The 17,118-nt window shown below is 39.9% G+C and overlaps 1 long non-coding RNA gene across 8 annotated transcripts in view; it reads right to left on the bottom strand.

Annotated features, from left to right (window-relative positions):
* LOC148125820 (uncharacterized) overlaps positions 1-17,118 on the bottom strand; it is a 38,524-nt gene that overhangs the window by 17,501 nt on the left and 3,905 nt on the right. The window lies entirely within an intron of this gene.

Here is a 17,118-nt window from a genome sequence, read left to right as displayed (position 1 = left end):
GTTTTTTTTTCATACAGCTTCATATTGTCCAAGTAAAGAAGGTGGAATAGCCTGGCAGATGTTTTTGATGGTTGATAACCATGGCCTGGCTTATTTAGTATTGTTGACAGAGGAATGGCAAGTAGTAATGTGATACTGGTATTTCTACTGAGCCCTATTATTTATAGATACTTGATTATTCAGTCCTGTGGCTGGGAATCAAATGTATCCTTGTAATCAATCTAAATTGCATTCAGATTGATCTTTCTTCTCTTGCAGTTGTTGATAAGTAGGTAAAGGCTTGTAGTTGTCTGGTGCCACTCCTTTTGCTGGATCAGGTAGATTTTACCAGATGTTAAACAATCTTCAACTGCAACTTCTTGCATATGTTGTTAAGATGCTTGGCAATGAGTGGGTGTAGATCAGTTAACTCTTTCCATCAGAAACAATGCCATTCATCTTCACCTGGTGCTGATCATTTCTTGATTTTCCTTGCCCATTTTGCCACTATTTTGGCTGTTATTACAAATTGTCTCATTTCAACTTGTTTTCTATTCTTATCTATCTCCTTTATTCAAACTATATTATTGTTGCATTTCTTTCGGGTGTGCCAAAACCGTGCCAAGAATTGCACTGTTTCTTCTTTATCAGGTATAGGAGTTGACTAGTTCACTGCATTGTCTCCATTGATGAATTGGTAGAATACATTTCTGATTTGACTGAAATTGCAAAATCTGACACTATCTTTTGGCAATAACGGCAAATATCTTTTTGGCTATGGCTGCTACTTACTGCCTTATAATTTGCAGGGCTTCCTTAATCTTCCTTGTTTCTAGGTGATTTTTTTTTTTATCAGGTCTTTAGTCTTCTTGTTCTTCAATTTCTTTCTTTTCAATCTGTTCCAGCTTGCTTACACTTGATCTTAACATCCTGATCTTCTTTTCCAACCGTCCATCCAGGTGATACAGTATATGGCTCTTTCTTTCTTTCTTTCTTTCTTTCTTTCTTTCTTTCTTTCTTTCTTTCTTTCTTTCTTTCTTTCTTTCTTATCTATCTATCATCTATCTATCTATCTATCTATCTATCTATCTATCTATCTATCTATCTATCTATCTATCTATCTATCTATCTATCTATCTCCCTCTATCATCTATCTTCATTTATCTCAAGCCGTATTTATTTACATACATATGTACATACATACATACATACATATACATATATACACACATAGATACACACACACACACACACACACACGCACACACATACATGTTTTCTTAAGTTTTTGCGGGTACTTACATGTATGGTATTCAGCTTTGTTCGGGTATTTTCCCACGTCATTATAGACAAAGCTGAATAATATATATATACATACATACATATATACATATATACATACACACACACACACACACGCACGCACTACCACACCAAACTGGCTCTCTAATATAGGCATCCCTTCTTACAACTCTTCCATGTCTTTGCTGTCATTCGACCATGGTATTGCTGCCACAATCCTAATGCTTTATTCATCCAATAAGTCCATCTTGCACTGCCCTTTCATATACAGTAGGCTACAGTTCCCATCCTCTTCAGCAACTATGCCCTTTGAATGGAAAAGGAGAGTTTCCTCATGTGCAGGGAAAACTGCAGTTCTCCTTCTAGCCAGCTGCAGGCCCTAGAGGGTCAGCCCATCATTCTTCATGAGGCCAAGAAGGGTGGTTCTGTAGCTCTGCTCTGTGTGTGACGACAGGCAGATTTCTAGCAGCAGCAGAAGCCCAGATCATTCTGTTTTGAAACAGCACCGTTCACTGTGTATCCAAAGCCAGAGCTTCCCTGTAGCTAAATCCTCTCGCCAGAGCTGGACAGCCATCAATAGTGCTTGGTTAATTAATTTGATGGGAACAGCAGGGAGCGCCGTTTGCACTTAGTGAAGTTCCCAGAAACTTCCAAGCTCATCTCTGTAATTGGCCTCATAAATTTGAGGAAAGAGAGAGCTCAGCAAAGCACACGGGTAGGAGAAGGGGGAGCAGCATGCCGTAGCGGCCTTAGTTAATTTTATTGGAGAAATCCATCTTCCCTTCCCCTGCCGCTTCTTCTCCCTCCTGATTTGCCTAATCATGATAAACTCCCATTCATATGTGCACCTACTGCACAGCGATTCGCCACCTTAAAATATTGACTCATGAATATTAAGCACCCTCATTAACATGCAAAAACAGTGGATGCTATACCTTCTCTGTATCAGAGCACTTGTAATTAAAAACTGAGCCAGTATGGGGGCCTTTGATACAACAAACTGAGGGTAACTAGGACCGCCCCTCCGGGAATAACACATTTCTCACCATACCGCTGATATTCTCAAAGGCTTCGCACAGCCAGGAGCAAAGCCTGAGTCCTTGAAACTGGGGTAATTAAAGGCTACATCCCTTGTGATATTATCATATCACTGCAGTAGAATATGAATGTGCTTTAAAAACGCTAGTATGTGCATGAAAGATGTCTTTACAGGACAGTGAGAAAGTGATTATGCTGCTGCAATATGGTGCACACCTCACTTTCGAAAACCACGCGTTTCACCTAATGTAACCTATTCTGTCTGGCACCAGGGTGAAACCGTCCAAATCCCCGGATGTTCTTTTTCCCATTTCCTGACAGGATTACTTATAAATATGCAATCTGTGGTCATTACCCATCAATCACTGGGGTGTATTGGCTTATTTAAATGGGTTAAGGTTAGAATTGAAGTTGGCCATTCATTTCTTATGTTCCATTCTCCAGCTACCTATTCCACAAAGCTTTCCTTGTTTCTGGAAAAGTAGATGGCAACTGGAGAGCCAGTTAAGCACCAGGCCAGTTCTCACGTTAGACCCAAGGCCAGCTGAGTGACTTTAGGCCAGTCACTCTCAGCCCTAAGAAGCAGGCAATAGCAAATCACTTCTGAAAAACCTCACCAAGAAAACTGAAGGGACTTGTAGTGCCAGGAGTCAACAGGAGCTTGAAGAGACAAAAAACAATAAAAAGAAACTAACTTTTGCCTTAATTGTTGGGATGCATGTAGGCAAGTCAAAGTCTAACACAGCTTGCTTGGTCCAACAGCCCAAGAATTTATGAAGAACCTTGCCAAAGTCATTGGCCCTGTGTAAGAAGCAGTAACTTGGGAGCTGTGACTGGAGATTTGTTGTCTTAACAATTAAGGGGACTTGAGATTTTACCCCTGCAACCCTTTTAGCCACTTAACCTACTTGACCTGGCCAGCAGTGCCCAATAATTTCCCCCTCTCTTTCCTGTCTATCTGTTTTCCATTCTTGGCTCTGACAGCATGCCTACTGTATGATCAATGATTTTTCATTTGCTGGGAAAGTGGCACAATAACAGAGTTTACAGACTCGTTGCCTTGCTAGTCAAGCAAGACAATAACTCAGCATTTTGTCATCACAGGAAATGGGGCTGATGAAGGCTGCTGCAATATTTCTGATGGGTCCCCCGTCTCAAAGCAAATGTGTTACTAGGGTATCATTCTCCTATTTAGGCCATGGCGCAATAATAAAGCTCAGCAGCTTAATGTATTTGCTGACTTTTGTATGATTATGCAGGTTTGTACACGCTCATGTGTGTGAGTGTGTATCGACGCACACACTTTCATGTTTGTAGATGGAAGGATAGACTGCTAGAAACAAAGGGTCTCAATAAAACAATATTCCTTTTATTAACTCATTCAAAGTTCGTGGATATCAGCTCTGCCCCATTGCCCCACCATATTTATGGCTGCTTATCAAAGTAACATCAAATCAAAGTGATTGAAAGAGAGATTATCGAATGAAATCCAGTTATTTGATTCCCTGAAACAAATCATGAGTTGAATCGAACATAACTATTGCCTGTTGATTTAGGGCATCTTTCTTAATTTCATTTGTTCCTGGGAAAAAAATAGATTTAGATTTGGGAATATTAAAGAGGAGATTAATTTCTGTTGAAATGAAAGTATAATTCCTGGAACTCTAAAAGAGTACCCTATGTAGTGTAGATATTAGTAGTCATTTTATGGCTAGAGATTTCTTTAAGGGAAACTGTCAAAAAAGTTACCCTTTTTGATTTTTTTTTTCAATTTTAGCATTATAGAAGATAGGGTATTAATACAATTATTTAAGTGGAGAGAATGGGAGCAGAATTATTAAACATCCTTTATTGGGGAGGTTGTTGGGTTTTTTTTTTTTTTAGTAAAATGGTACTTTAAAAATAGCTAAAAATCATATTGTTTAAAATTGCAGTGGCATTTTAAAATTTTTTAAAAATAAGCAGAAAGATATAGAAAATCATGATAAGGTGAGACACTTCTCCAAGAAATTTACTAAAGATTTGAGTAGGATAGACAATTGATACTATATTACTATATATATATATATATGCATGAAAATCAGTCATTTGAATTTATTCTCATATGACTTACTTATTATCATTTTGAGATTGAAATGAGTTTGGTTTTTGTTTTGGATAGCCTACATTGGAATCAATCAGAGTTCTCTGGATTTCTGAGAACCTCTAAACAATCCTTGGCATCTTGGCAATGTGTTTCTTCTGGGGCTCCATGGAATGAGGGACTCAGCTTCCAATGTGCTGGTTGTTTTTGGACAACCCCATGAAGAGGTATTGGGCAACTGTTATTGCACCATAGGTCTTCGGCCTCAGCAATACACCAAGAACCTATTTGTGCTATTTAGTACAGTAACAACATTGTTTCTTGATTATCTAAAGTTTTCATCTGAAATATCATTCTGTCTGGGTGTTTCTTAATGCTCATAAAGTAGTAAACCTAAATTGGTGTTTACAACTGGTAAAAGGAACTGAAATCTAGATAAGATAAAACCACTGTTGACCTATGTGTCAATGAGCTCAATGTTCTGAAAGGGCCAGACCAGAAACGCCCAGTCCTTGGGGGCATCTGGAATCTTGAAAACATGATATGAGCTGCCCTTCATTAAAACAGTCTGCCATTTCAGCCTAGCCAGTCATAAACATTACTAGATGACATGCTTTTTAGTTTTCTAGGAGGCTTGCTGCCAGGCTCATCGTACATACATTTTGGATACATCCCAATGCAGTCCTGAGCTGCAGCAGCTCACCATTGTTAGTTTTCAAAGAACAGCAGTGGTGCTTATCTGGGGAATAAATATATTTTTTTTTCACAACAATAGTTTTCTATATCAACTTTGCAAATGAAAAGCATCTAAAGCCAGAGGAGACAAGAAAACTGGGGTGAGGAAGGGAGCGTCATCTATAAAATCACATCAGTGCTTATGAAAATAGCATTGAAGGCTGCATGTCTCATTTGCAATTTGGTAATAGCCTCACATCTATATTTTTAGACAGATGATAAAAACATTTTCATCAGTGTTGTCTTGTTTTCTGGTATGAGCCATTCCCAGAATTGTTGGGCCTAATTTCTGACCCAATTATCAACATGTTGGTTGGAAATTGTGAATTGGAATATACGATAGCAAACCTATATCAAGGAGCATTAAAGGGAAGAGATTAAATTTAAAATGCAATGATAAAATGGTACGGAATCAGGTTATTTCAGTATTTCAAGTCCTTTATGATCCATCTCCAGCCTTAAAGATCTTGTTGATGATCCAAGCTCTGTAAAGGACCTTGGAATACTCACCTCTAATGATCTAAGTGCTAGAGCCCACTGCAACTACATAGCCAAAAAGGCATTAAGAGTTGTTAACCTAATCTTACGTAGCTTTTTCTCTGGTAATATCACACTACTAACTAGAGCATACAAAACATTTGCTAGACCAATACTCGAATACAGCTCATCAGTCTGGAACCCACATTACGTATCTGATATTAGCACAATTGAGAAAGTCCAGAAATATTTCACAAGAAGAGTTCTCCACTCCTCTACTCGTTGTAGAATACCTTATGCCACCAGACTTGAAATTCTAGAACTAGAAAACCTTGAATTACGCCGTCTTCGGTCTGATTTAAGCATGGTATATAAAATCATACATTGCAATGTCCTACCTGTCAATGAATACTTCAGCTTCAACCATAACAACACAAGAGCACACAACAGATACAAACTCAAGGTTAACCGCACCAAGCTTGATTGCAGGAAATATGACTTCAGCAACAGACTGGTCAATGTCTGGAATACTCTACCCGACTCTATAGTTTCTTCGCCAAACCCCAAAAACTTTAACCTTAGACTGTCTACTATTGACCTCACCCCTTTCCTAAGAGGTCTGTAGGGGGCGTGCATAAGCGCACCAACGTGCCTACCGTCACTGTCCTATTGTTTCTTTTATTTTTCTTTTATTTTTCTTATATGTACCCATTTCATGTATTCATAACTATGTATACACTTATACTTATTATCTTGTAAACAATTGACAAATAAATAAAATAAAATAAATAAAGTGACTTGGAGTGTTTACTACCTGGCTGTGTCCTAATGTGAACAACTTTTGCATTAGACACTGCAACTGTGATTGTGTTGTTTGCAAAACTGACCCAACTGGTTTTTGCTAAGAATTTTACTTCAGGAAAGTTTGATGTACACTATTTACGCCGATTTGTGAAATTTGAACTCAGGCTTATACATATTTGACTGACTACTAACGTTTCTCTTCCATCCTACTCTTTCTTTCTTTTTTAGTTCAGGAAGGGAGCAAAGCTTTAGACAAATGTTCCAGAAGCTGAGTGACTCGGGGGGTGGGGGGAAGAGAAAACAAGAGTTCAATCAGTGTTCTTATATAGACATACCAGGACTTTTTTAAAAAAAATATACACACTGTATTTTGATATTCTGGAGTAAAAACAAAAACAAAATGTTCCTGGATAGATGAGAGGAGAAGGAGGGACGCTAAGGACAACTAACGCAGTGGCTTCTTTCTTCTTCTACAAAACATCAGCAGCAGCAAATTCCCACTTGGAAGATTCCTGAAATTTGTTTATTTTCTTTTGTTCCATCCAATCATTTCTGATTCTTGGAGACTGTCTGGACAAGTCACTCCAGTTTTCTTGGCAACGTTTTTCAGAAGTGGTTTACTACTGCCTCCTTCCAGTTTCCGTCTTGGTGCAGTAGGCTACTACATCAAACTACTCTCTTGTTTATTTACTTTTCTTCAAGTAATACTCTGGCTTGCAATCATTTAGACGAAATATATGGTAAGATGAAATATAAATAATTCATTCATGAAACAATTCATTGCTGACTATAGTTCAGATGCTCAAGGGAGCAAGAGGATACTGAACATTCAATTCTTTGGAAACCTGTTGTATTTGTCTAGCTGAAGAAAATGTTGGTATTGATACAGAAAACTTTGACAAAAGGAAGATAAAACTTGGTCTGATGCATAAAAGGATCGCTGGGAATCAGGGTGGAATACAAATTTAATATATTATTATATATTTGCAAGTCAAGGTATTGCATTTCCCCCCAATTATTTTTCCTCAATCCTAGGATCACCCAATATAGTAGCATCAATGCCTTTCTTCTTTTCAATACCAGTTATTTAAGGCATGTTATGAACAGGGATACCATTTGTCTAGACCCGTCATGGTGAACCAGCATGTGTGCCAGAAGTGGCATGGAGAGTTATGTCTCAGGGCATGCCAGCCGGTGCCCACTGCTCTCCTGGTTTCCGGTGCACGCATGTGCGCCATCAGCTGGTCTTCATGCATGGATGCGTGCTAGAAACTGAAAAACCAGGTGGCCAGCACACATGGGCTCCCACTTGTGTGTGCTGTGGAGCTGCTCCTGGTTTCTGGCACATGTGCGCCATAGAGCTGCTCTTCCGCTCCTGTTTTGGCACTCAATGCTGAAAAGGTTTGCCAACACTGGTCTAGACCTTCAAGTCCCATTAGAGCTTGACCTCCTCATTTTACAAACCCTTCTCAACTTAAAAGCCCCAATCGTTTTTATATTGGAATCCAAACCTCTAGCAAATCGGATAATTATTTTTAATTACACCATAATATAATTATTCCATAAGTCAAAGTCTTAATTATTATTATTATTATTATTGAATGGATTTTTTGTAAAATTCTAATAACAAATTTTGCATGTTAGCAGGTTGTATCACTTATCACTATTACAAATGCGTGTGAATAAATGGGACAATAGCAACTTGCTGGAAGATCCCATAAACAGTATCCAACATTCTCTCTTTCATCTAACGTCTAGATCAGGGGTGTCAAACTTGTGTTGTCATGGTGGTGTCATGTGGATGTATCACAACTTTCTCTCCTTCGCTAAACTGGGTGTGGATGTGGCCAGCATGTGACGCATGAGTTTGACAGCCATGGTCTAGATGAATTATAGATATATTGGTAGAATGAAAAAAGAAGCAAGACACACAGAAGTTCTTAGAGTATTATTAATGTAGAGGGTCTCTAATGCACACCCAACTTTATTAACCTCTAGACTTCTGACTAGTTTGTAAAAGGGTAAGATCTATCATGAAGCTAAAAGGAGATTTCTGCTCCTTCACCTCTACCCAGCAATGCATCTTGCTATGCATCGTAACCTTTCTTGGGGATTAAAACCGAATCCAAGGTGATGCCAAAAAGAAATTTTTCGCAAGTTGGTGTCCACCAGGGGGAACTAGAGGACAAGGCAATGCCTAGTCAGTACTATAATAGCAACTGGCTTCTCTCAACACATCATGTTGCTTATTACGGAAGAACTAGAGCCCTTTTGATGAAAATCAGGCTGCAACAGTCATAGGCAGATTTATATTATCATCAGCAAGATTATTTTGAGTATTCCGTGTTTCTGCTCAGGAATATAAGACAAGAAAACATGAATAATTTAGCAAGCTCAGGAATGAATCTGAAGTGGGGAAAATCAATGCCTACAATTGGAGCTGCAAGAACAAGTGAGTTTTGTTTTCTTCAGCCTGTTCTCATAGGAGTTTATGGGTGTCTTTCCATTTCTCTTGCGCCAAGAGCAATGGAAGTGGGACTTCGACTCTTACCAACCTGCTTCAAAGAGAACAATATGTAGCACAGGGGGCAAACAAGGAAAGAGAGGCCTCTCTTCTTGTCTTTATTCAAAACAACATGTCTCTTCCTACGTTTTCTCTTCCTGCATGGTTCATACTTAAGGCAGAGAATTGATATACGGCCATTATTAGCAGATAGTAGCAAAATTCAGTTTTGCAGAACTTCTATCAGCAGCTTCTACAGTACAGTGAACTGCAATTATGGCAAGATAATCACACATGGTGATATCATCATGTCAATGCCAGAACCATGTGCTTTTCCTCCCACACCTGACACAAGTATATAAGTCATGGCATTTGTGTGATGATGGCCTCATACCTATTTTGTCGTTCCCCTCTCCATCCCTTCTCCCGAGGTCTTGATGTCTACTTCAGCTAATTAGTTAGTATGACCCAAGATTCAACCGCATGGATAAGTCGGTGAGCTTGCCTGGGTCACTCTGTGACCGGCTGGCTGATAAATAGAACTCCTCCTCTCATCATATATTGATAGCTTCGCAGTAAGAACCAGGCAAGAGCAATAAAAAAGAACACATGGACCGGTAAATGTCTACTTATTTATATCTTGCTTTTATTATTTTTATAAATAACTCAAGGTGGTGAACTTACTGTAGCTAATACTCCCTCCTCCTACTGGCCCCACAACAACAATCCTATGAGGTGGGTTGGTCGGAGAGAAAGTGACTGGCCCAGTGGTGCGATTCAAATTTTTTTACTACTGGTTCTGTGGGCATGGTGTGACTTGGTGGGCGTGGCTTGGTGGGCGTGGCAGGGGAAGGATACTGCAAAATCCCCATTTCCTCCCCACCCCACTAACCTGCTTTCCAGCTCCGTTCTCCTGTGCAGGGCAACAAAAGAAGAGCCAGCTGATTAGCTGGGACTCAGGAGGCAGAGAATAGGGAGTGGGGCCAGTCAGAGGTGGGATTGGCTGGTTCTCCGAACTACTCAAAATTTCTGTTACCGGTTCTCCAGAACTGGTCAGAACTTGCTGAATACCACCTCTGGACTGGCCCAAAGTCAGCCAGCCAGCTTTCATGTCTAAAGCAGGACTAGAACGCACTATCTCCCTAGTTTCTAGCCGGGTGCCTTAACCTTAACCAAATAGTTGAATGACTATGAAAGACAAGTGCTGTAAGAAAAATAACAAAAATAACAAATGATCACTGAAATAATACAGAATTGGTTTAATAAACTGTACCCAGGTTTCTTTCTATTTGCCTAACTGAGCAGAAGGCAGATGATCCAAGGACATTACAGGTAGTCCTCAAGTTATGACCACAATTGAGCCCCCAATTTATGTTGCTAAGTGAAACATTTTTATGAGAGTGTTGCCTCATTTTATGACTTTCCTTGCCAGAGTTGTTAAGTGAATCATTGCAGTAATTAAGCTAGTAACATGGTTTTTAAGTGAATCTGGCTTCCCCATTGACTTTGCTTGTCAGAAGGTCCCAAAAACTGATCACAGGACCCCAGGACCCTGCAACCGTCATAAATATGAACCATCTGAATCATCTGAATTTTGACATGTGACCATGGAGATGCCGCAATGGTTGTAAGTGTGAAAAACGATCGTGTCACTTTTTTCTGTGTCGTCGTAACTTTGAATGGTCACTAAATGAACTGTTGTAAGTAGAGGACTACCTGTACTTGCCAATGTATTCTGCTCCATCCCCTCACTCAGCTAAGGAAATATCTATGTTACAAACGTACCTGAGCATTTTGTAACTTTTGTTATAAAGAATTGTGGAACTTGTAGTTTGACAAGAAAACTGCAAATTATTCATCAGGGAATGGATGTTTCACTCACAGTTCGTTCCTTGGGAAGGAGAAATTATTGTTATGGCAGTTTATTGCTGTCTTTTAGATGCATTTGGTATTTCTTTTTTCTTGTGTTCCTTTTTAGAATTATAGCAGCTCTTTGTGTACAGGATTGACTTCAGAAATAAGTAACAAGGATGCATTTGTATTTTATTAGGAACACTTTACCTTTCATTTTTCAAGTTTTAAAATGGAGCTGTGTGACCCACATAAACCTTTTTTTTTGAAGCTTTTCTCTCTCCACAGGACAGTTTTGAGCAATGAATCACCATCAACTTGCACACTTTTCGCGCTGACAGTGAAGATGCAACCCCCCATTTTGGGCTGCTTTACAAGTGACCTTCCTTCCCCAATCCCCAAATCTATTTCTCTGCAAACGTATCATTGATTTATGGAAGGTGCCAATCTACAGTGACCCTGTCTGCTGTGTAATAACCAAAGACAATTTGGGGTCAATTGTATTAGGGTTAGTGAACGGGCAATGTATGAAAATCACCAAGATAGGTACACACTATACCTGTTTTCTCCAGCTGTTGCTCTTCAGAAATGAGGACTGCAACCCTCCCAGGCAGTATCTGGAGCTGGAGATAATGGGAGCTAAAAAAACATCTAGAGAGCGTAAGGGTACAAAAGATTGTCCTTCAGGAAAAGCTTTCCACTCCACTGATCTCAATGGCTTTGACTTTGCACTAACAGAGTGCTCTGCAGGACCATGGAAGGAGGCGGTGGGGACGGGCGGGGAGGTGTCAAATGATCTGTTCAGCGACATATTTCCAAACATCATACAACCATGTCATAACAATTGTACATGCAGGTACTATATTTTGGGGCATGCAATACAAGCATCAATTAGGGGAAATCTGATTTCTATTTCTATATACCTGAGTAGGACAAGGACCCCCCCCACCTCCCCAACACATACACCTATGTGTTTATGTAATTGCCACTTATCTGCTGGCTCTTTGGAATCAGAAATAGGGATGAGGTTACTTCAATGTGCCTCATATTTAACGTGGCACACTGATACATGCACACCTATCCTTTCTTTTTCTGTCCCAGAAACACCTTCTGAACCGTTTGCCTGGTCTCGTGGGCGCCTCATATACGTGGATATAAAGCCTTTTTGAAAGTGTACCAGAGATAGTACTTTTATTGAACAAAGTTTTAGTGTCCTTTACCCTAAACACCCTTCCACAATAGCCCAACTCCTTTGGAAGGACACTAAATTTGTGTTAACATTTAACAATTGTGCATTAGACTTCAGATTTGTGTTAAAGGATTAGTACTCCCTGGAGAGAGTTGACTGCTCTCAAGGTAAGTTTAAATCAGGTAAGGCAGCTTCTGCCAGATGGGCATTGCTGATTCAATCCTAAATAGATGCACTGCATGTTATCCTTGCTTCTTCTGAAAAACAGTTTTATGTGGCTGTAGTTTCTACGGAAGTGGGCACATTTTGCCTATTTTGCTGTCTATTTCTGGGTGCTACCAGACACAACCATTCCTTGAGCATGGCGGGGAAATATATGGGAGCTGTTAAAATTGATGCATGTATGCTTGACTGACAGATCCCAGGGGCTGCAGAGAGGCATGGGATAAAGCAGGAAGGAGATCTCCTTCTCTGGCTGATTGTAGGAGCCTGGTCTTCCTATTCTTCTGATATTGTCCATGAGAGATCTAGGGCATAAGGTCTCATTGGCCATCTCGTCCCCAGTGCTATTCTGCAGCTTCCCAGGACTAAGATAACTGGCCATGACTAGCAAGGCAAAAATATAAAAGGTGGATAAGGCTATTACTTGAATCTCCTTCTTAAATATTCAAAGGCCATGAACATATAATTGCTGGTATTTTTGACAGTATCATTTGTCCGTACATGGATTAGCAAGAAGCAACAATTGTAAGTGGATTTGTTAAACCTTGGAAGTTGATTTCTCATGCTCTTGATCTTTGCTCCAACTGTTATTTTACAGTATCATCTGGAAACAAATTTGTATTAAAAACATAAAATACATCAAGATACGTTCTTCAGGAGGGAGGTCACAATTTTTAGTTGGAATAATTGAGGGGTGTAGCTTGTAGATGCCCCACCTTGTTCATCCCAAACCATTATCCTGCTGTTGATGAGAACTGGAGTCTACTATCATCCAGAGCAGGAGTTTCCAACCTTATCCACTTTAAGACTTAAGAACCTATGCTCAGGATCAAGGTCTACAACCTTGGCCACTTTAAGACTTGTGGACTTCAACTCCACAAGTCTACAAGTCTTAAAGTGGCCAAGGTTGGAGACTTCTGATACAGAGCACACCTTCTTACTGGAATCAAAACATGTTCAAGCAGTGTTACAATTCTTCATTTCATTGTTCTACCTACTTATACTAGCTGTTAAGAGTCTGCATTACATAATTGGGCTGAAATTATGAAAAAAAAGCATTATTCAATAAGCATGCCACAGAACTCTTGAAAATAATAGATGATATATTCAGGCTACTCTACTGCAATGGTAGACAAATGATGATAATAGGGAATAGGAAAATTCAGACATATGTAAAACAGTTTTTATGCATTCTTTACTGTATTTAGGGAAAAAATTAAACAGGAAAGTGGACATAGACACCAACGTGACCTCAGACACCTCTCTTGGTTAACATCAATATCCATCATCTTTGATTTAAAAATATTTTTAATAACTAAAATGTAAAAAAGAAGCTGAGAGCTCTAACATCATATTTACTTGTAGGAATGTCTTGGGCCCCACAAAAGCCTCACTAGAATAGCAAGAGGGCATCCTGGAAGTGAATTCACTTTCAGATAAATAGTTGGCTAGTCTCAGGCTATGGTCATCACTGAAACCATCTGATGGACATGGCAGCACATCACCTCACCATCCCTCAAATATATTACTGTCCCCAGATTGTTCTGTCAATAAAATATAGGAAAAAACAATGCATTCTTTTGATTCATTCTTCTTTTTCTCCCCCCTTCCCCCATAGTCTCTTTGGCTTTTGTTCCTGAAGGTAGACATATGATGACATCTTAATAACATTGTAGATTAGACATTGGTTTACTAATTAAGTCTCCACAATACCTTCTATGATCTTTAGTATTACTCTTCATAAAGACCCCTTAGAGTAAGTCAAGATAATGGTGAGACAGAAATTTGATTTCCTCAAATTCCAAGTGTAATTACATTTCCCCTCTGATTTTTTACCTTTTCCCCAGGTATTGCTTTTCTTTCCCAGCTGAACTCTTGAGCCACTGAGGTACTGATGATGCTTATTTTGGATCAGTTGGAAACAGACTTATTTCTTCTTAAGAAAAAACACAGTCTCACCTAAGAAGAACTGGAATCCCCAATGTGGTTACTATGGCTCCTTCCTCCCTCCCTCCCTTCCTTCCTGGTACAGGGCAGAGCAAAGGGCTTGCGTCCTTTATATAAATTGCTAACGGGTATATTCATATAACTTGTAATATTATTTACCTTGGATGTTTGTGGCTTAATAGATTATGCCAATTAGCTATTGTGCTTGATTTGTGGTTTAATTCATTGTATGAATTTGGAACACGGTGGCTCAGTGGCTAAGATGCTCGGTGGCTCAAGGGCTAAGACGCTGAGCTAGTTGATCAAAAAGGTTGGCAGTTCGGCGGTTTGAATCCCTAGCACCGCGTAATGGAGTGAGCTCCTGTTACTTGTCCCAGCTTCTGCCAACCTAGCAGTTCAGAAGCATGTAAAAATGCAAGTAGAAAAATAGGGACCACCTTTGATGGGAAGGTAACAGTGTTCCATGCGCCTTTGGCGTTTAGTCATGCCAAACACATGACCACAGAATCGTCATTAGACAGTGCTGGATCTTCGGCTTAGAAACAGAGATGTGTACCACCCCCTAGAGTCGGGAATGACTAGCACCTATGTGCGAGGGGAACCTTTGCCTTATGAATTTCGAAAATGGATTAATTTGCTACATTAAGAATAACAATGGCTATTTTGACTTTTTCAAGAACCAGAAACAGTGAATCATACTTTCTCTCTGCTGTGATTTCTTGTTTTGACCCACAAGTAAGTTCCTGTCAAATTTCCTTGAAAAAGATCTCAGAATTCTTACATCAAGAACAATATTTCTTAGCTATTATGGTTTGCCAACTGGAGGTTTATGAGACAAATAAAATCTGACAAAAATATCTCCTCAGACATTTTTCAATTCTGTAAAATAGTTCCAGTCCTAATACAGTGGGCATCTGAAGTCTCTGCTGGAATCTTAGGCGTAAAAGTTAACATGGAAAAGGCTTCAGTAATGTATTATTCCACTTCCGACCATTCATACAAGGAAGAATAGATTGTAAAATGAACAGGTACTATCCTTAGCATGGAGTATTGAATTGTTTTAATTGAATGTTTGCTTAATGAAAGATGTAACATCCATAAGAAAAAAGCATGTAAAACATGCTGCATTCTGAATGAAATTATATTTTTTATGTTTATTACACATAAAAGCAACTTGCGGTAAATATTTACAGACACTCATTATGAATAGTAAGCTAATTAACAGCAGTTGAAGTGGAATGAAAACAAATGAAACAAATATAGACGAACAATGGGAGAATTCCACTATGGTAAACTCTGGTTATGCATTCAAACTAACTGTCAGTCCCCCTCCATCTGGGCAAAATCCCAGTGGTCAGTATTAGAAATTCCTGTTTTTAAATGATTAGAACCATCAACAGACCCAGAGTAAGGATCATAACCAGCATTCATGGAGTGAGGGAAGGCTAATCCTTGCCAGAGGCCTCTTTGTATGTAAAATCAAGCATTCATAGGAGGTAACACTGCAAGAGTGATTGTACTTTACGGCTATTCCTTTTGACACTCCTGCTGCTCCCCCAGAAGTAATGGCTGCTTAACTATAATATCTCTCCAGGTTTGGAAGATCTATTAAACCATAGCTGGACAGGATTTGGAATCGAGGTCTGTAGGAAAAAAGATCAGGAGGTTGAATTGAATAACAAAGCCCAAAGATTAATGGAGGATACAGGAACACATCAGAGCACAGCAGCAGCTCAGATAAAGACTGGTAGAACAGAGATGTCCTTTTAAATTCTTCCTCTTGTCCCTGAAGCTCCAATGGCTGGCCTGGATGTGTGGATCCAGTCAGCCCAAAGCTTGAAGATTCTTCACTGTGAAAACCCTTCACTACAGTCAGGAATGGGCTGCTGGGGGTTCGCAGGGTTTGGGAGATCCTCTAGCTAAGCCTGTTTTGGATGCAGGTAAATGCAGGGCGCATGTGGAGGCTCGGGGAGGGTGAAAAACGGACCTCCTGGAAGTTTGGGAAGGCCAGAAATGGGGCTGTTTCCAGCTTTCAGAGAACCTCTGGAACCCGGGAAGGCCATTTTTGCCCTCCCGGAGGCTCGGGAAAAACCTCAGAGCCCAGGGAGGGAAAAAACGCCCCCCCCTCCCACCATGGTGCAGGAGGCTGACTAGGGTATCCACACACACTGAGAGATATGCATATGTGGGAAGAGAAAGAAATTTTGGGTCTCTGCTTTATGTTGGGTTCACAATAATGACAGCAGAATTGTCAACCGTTTTCCTTTTTAGTGTTCTACAAAGTAGACGTATGGAAGCGGGATGGGGCAGAGCAAGAGAGCGACTGGTGTTCTGCTTCACATGGAAAAATGCTTTTGGCCAGTGCTCTGTGTAAACACTACGTCCACCTGAGCTGTGTCTCCCCCTCTTTTCCCATCAGCCCTGATCTGAGGTTCCTTTTCCACATCCAGTCTCTGTGCTTAGAACAGGGAGATAGGATTTAACACACTGTGCTTCTTGGGCCTTTTCCTCATAACCTAGGCTGTCATCTGTGGATGAGAGTTTCACGCAGATGCTTCCAATTTGATGTTGAGAAGCAGGTCTGCCATCTCCCCACTTACGCTGGAGTTCTTCAGGTCCTCTCATTTGCAACTGAACTAAATCAAGATTGGTGGGAATGAGGAATTAGTTCCTCACCAACTCAGAGTTTCTAATTTCAGATATACTGAACTACTGTATAACTCCATCATCTTCTAGACATGTGGGCTTCAACTCTTAGAATTCCTCAGTTCTGGGTGTAATAGTTCATATATTTGGAAGAGGAGGAGGTTGGAAAAAGCTATTCTAAGACTCATTAACATTTCCCACCATCTTTCTCCTCAGAGTGTTAAGTTGCCTTGGATCAAGACTTCTTTCTTGTTTTGCCCTTGTTCTGTATCACACAAATTATTGGGATTAAACAAAAAACAGCAAACAACCGTTTTGAGGATGTATGTTTTGAATCAGAAG

Source organism: Pseudonaja textilis, chromosome 4, assembly GCF_049901715.1.
Source record: "Pseudonaja textilis isolate UNSWEBS1 chromosome 4, rPseTex1.2, whole genome shotgun sequence".
NCBI classification, from domain to species: domain Eukaryota; kingdom Metazoa; phylum Chordata; class Lepidosauria; order Squamata; family Elapidae; genus Pseudonaja; species Pseudonaja textilis.
This window is presented reverse-complemented; position numbering and strand designations above follow the sequence as displayed.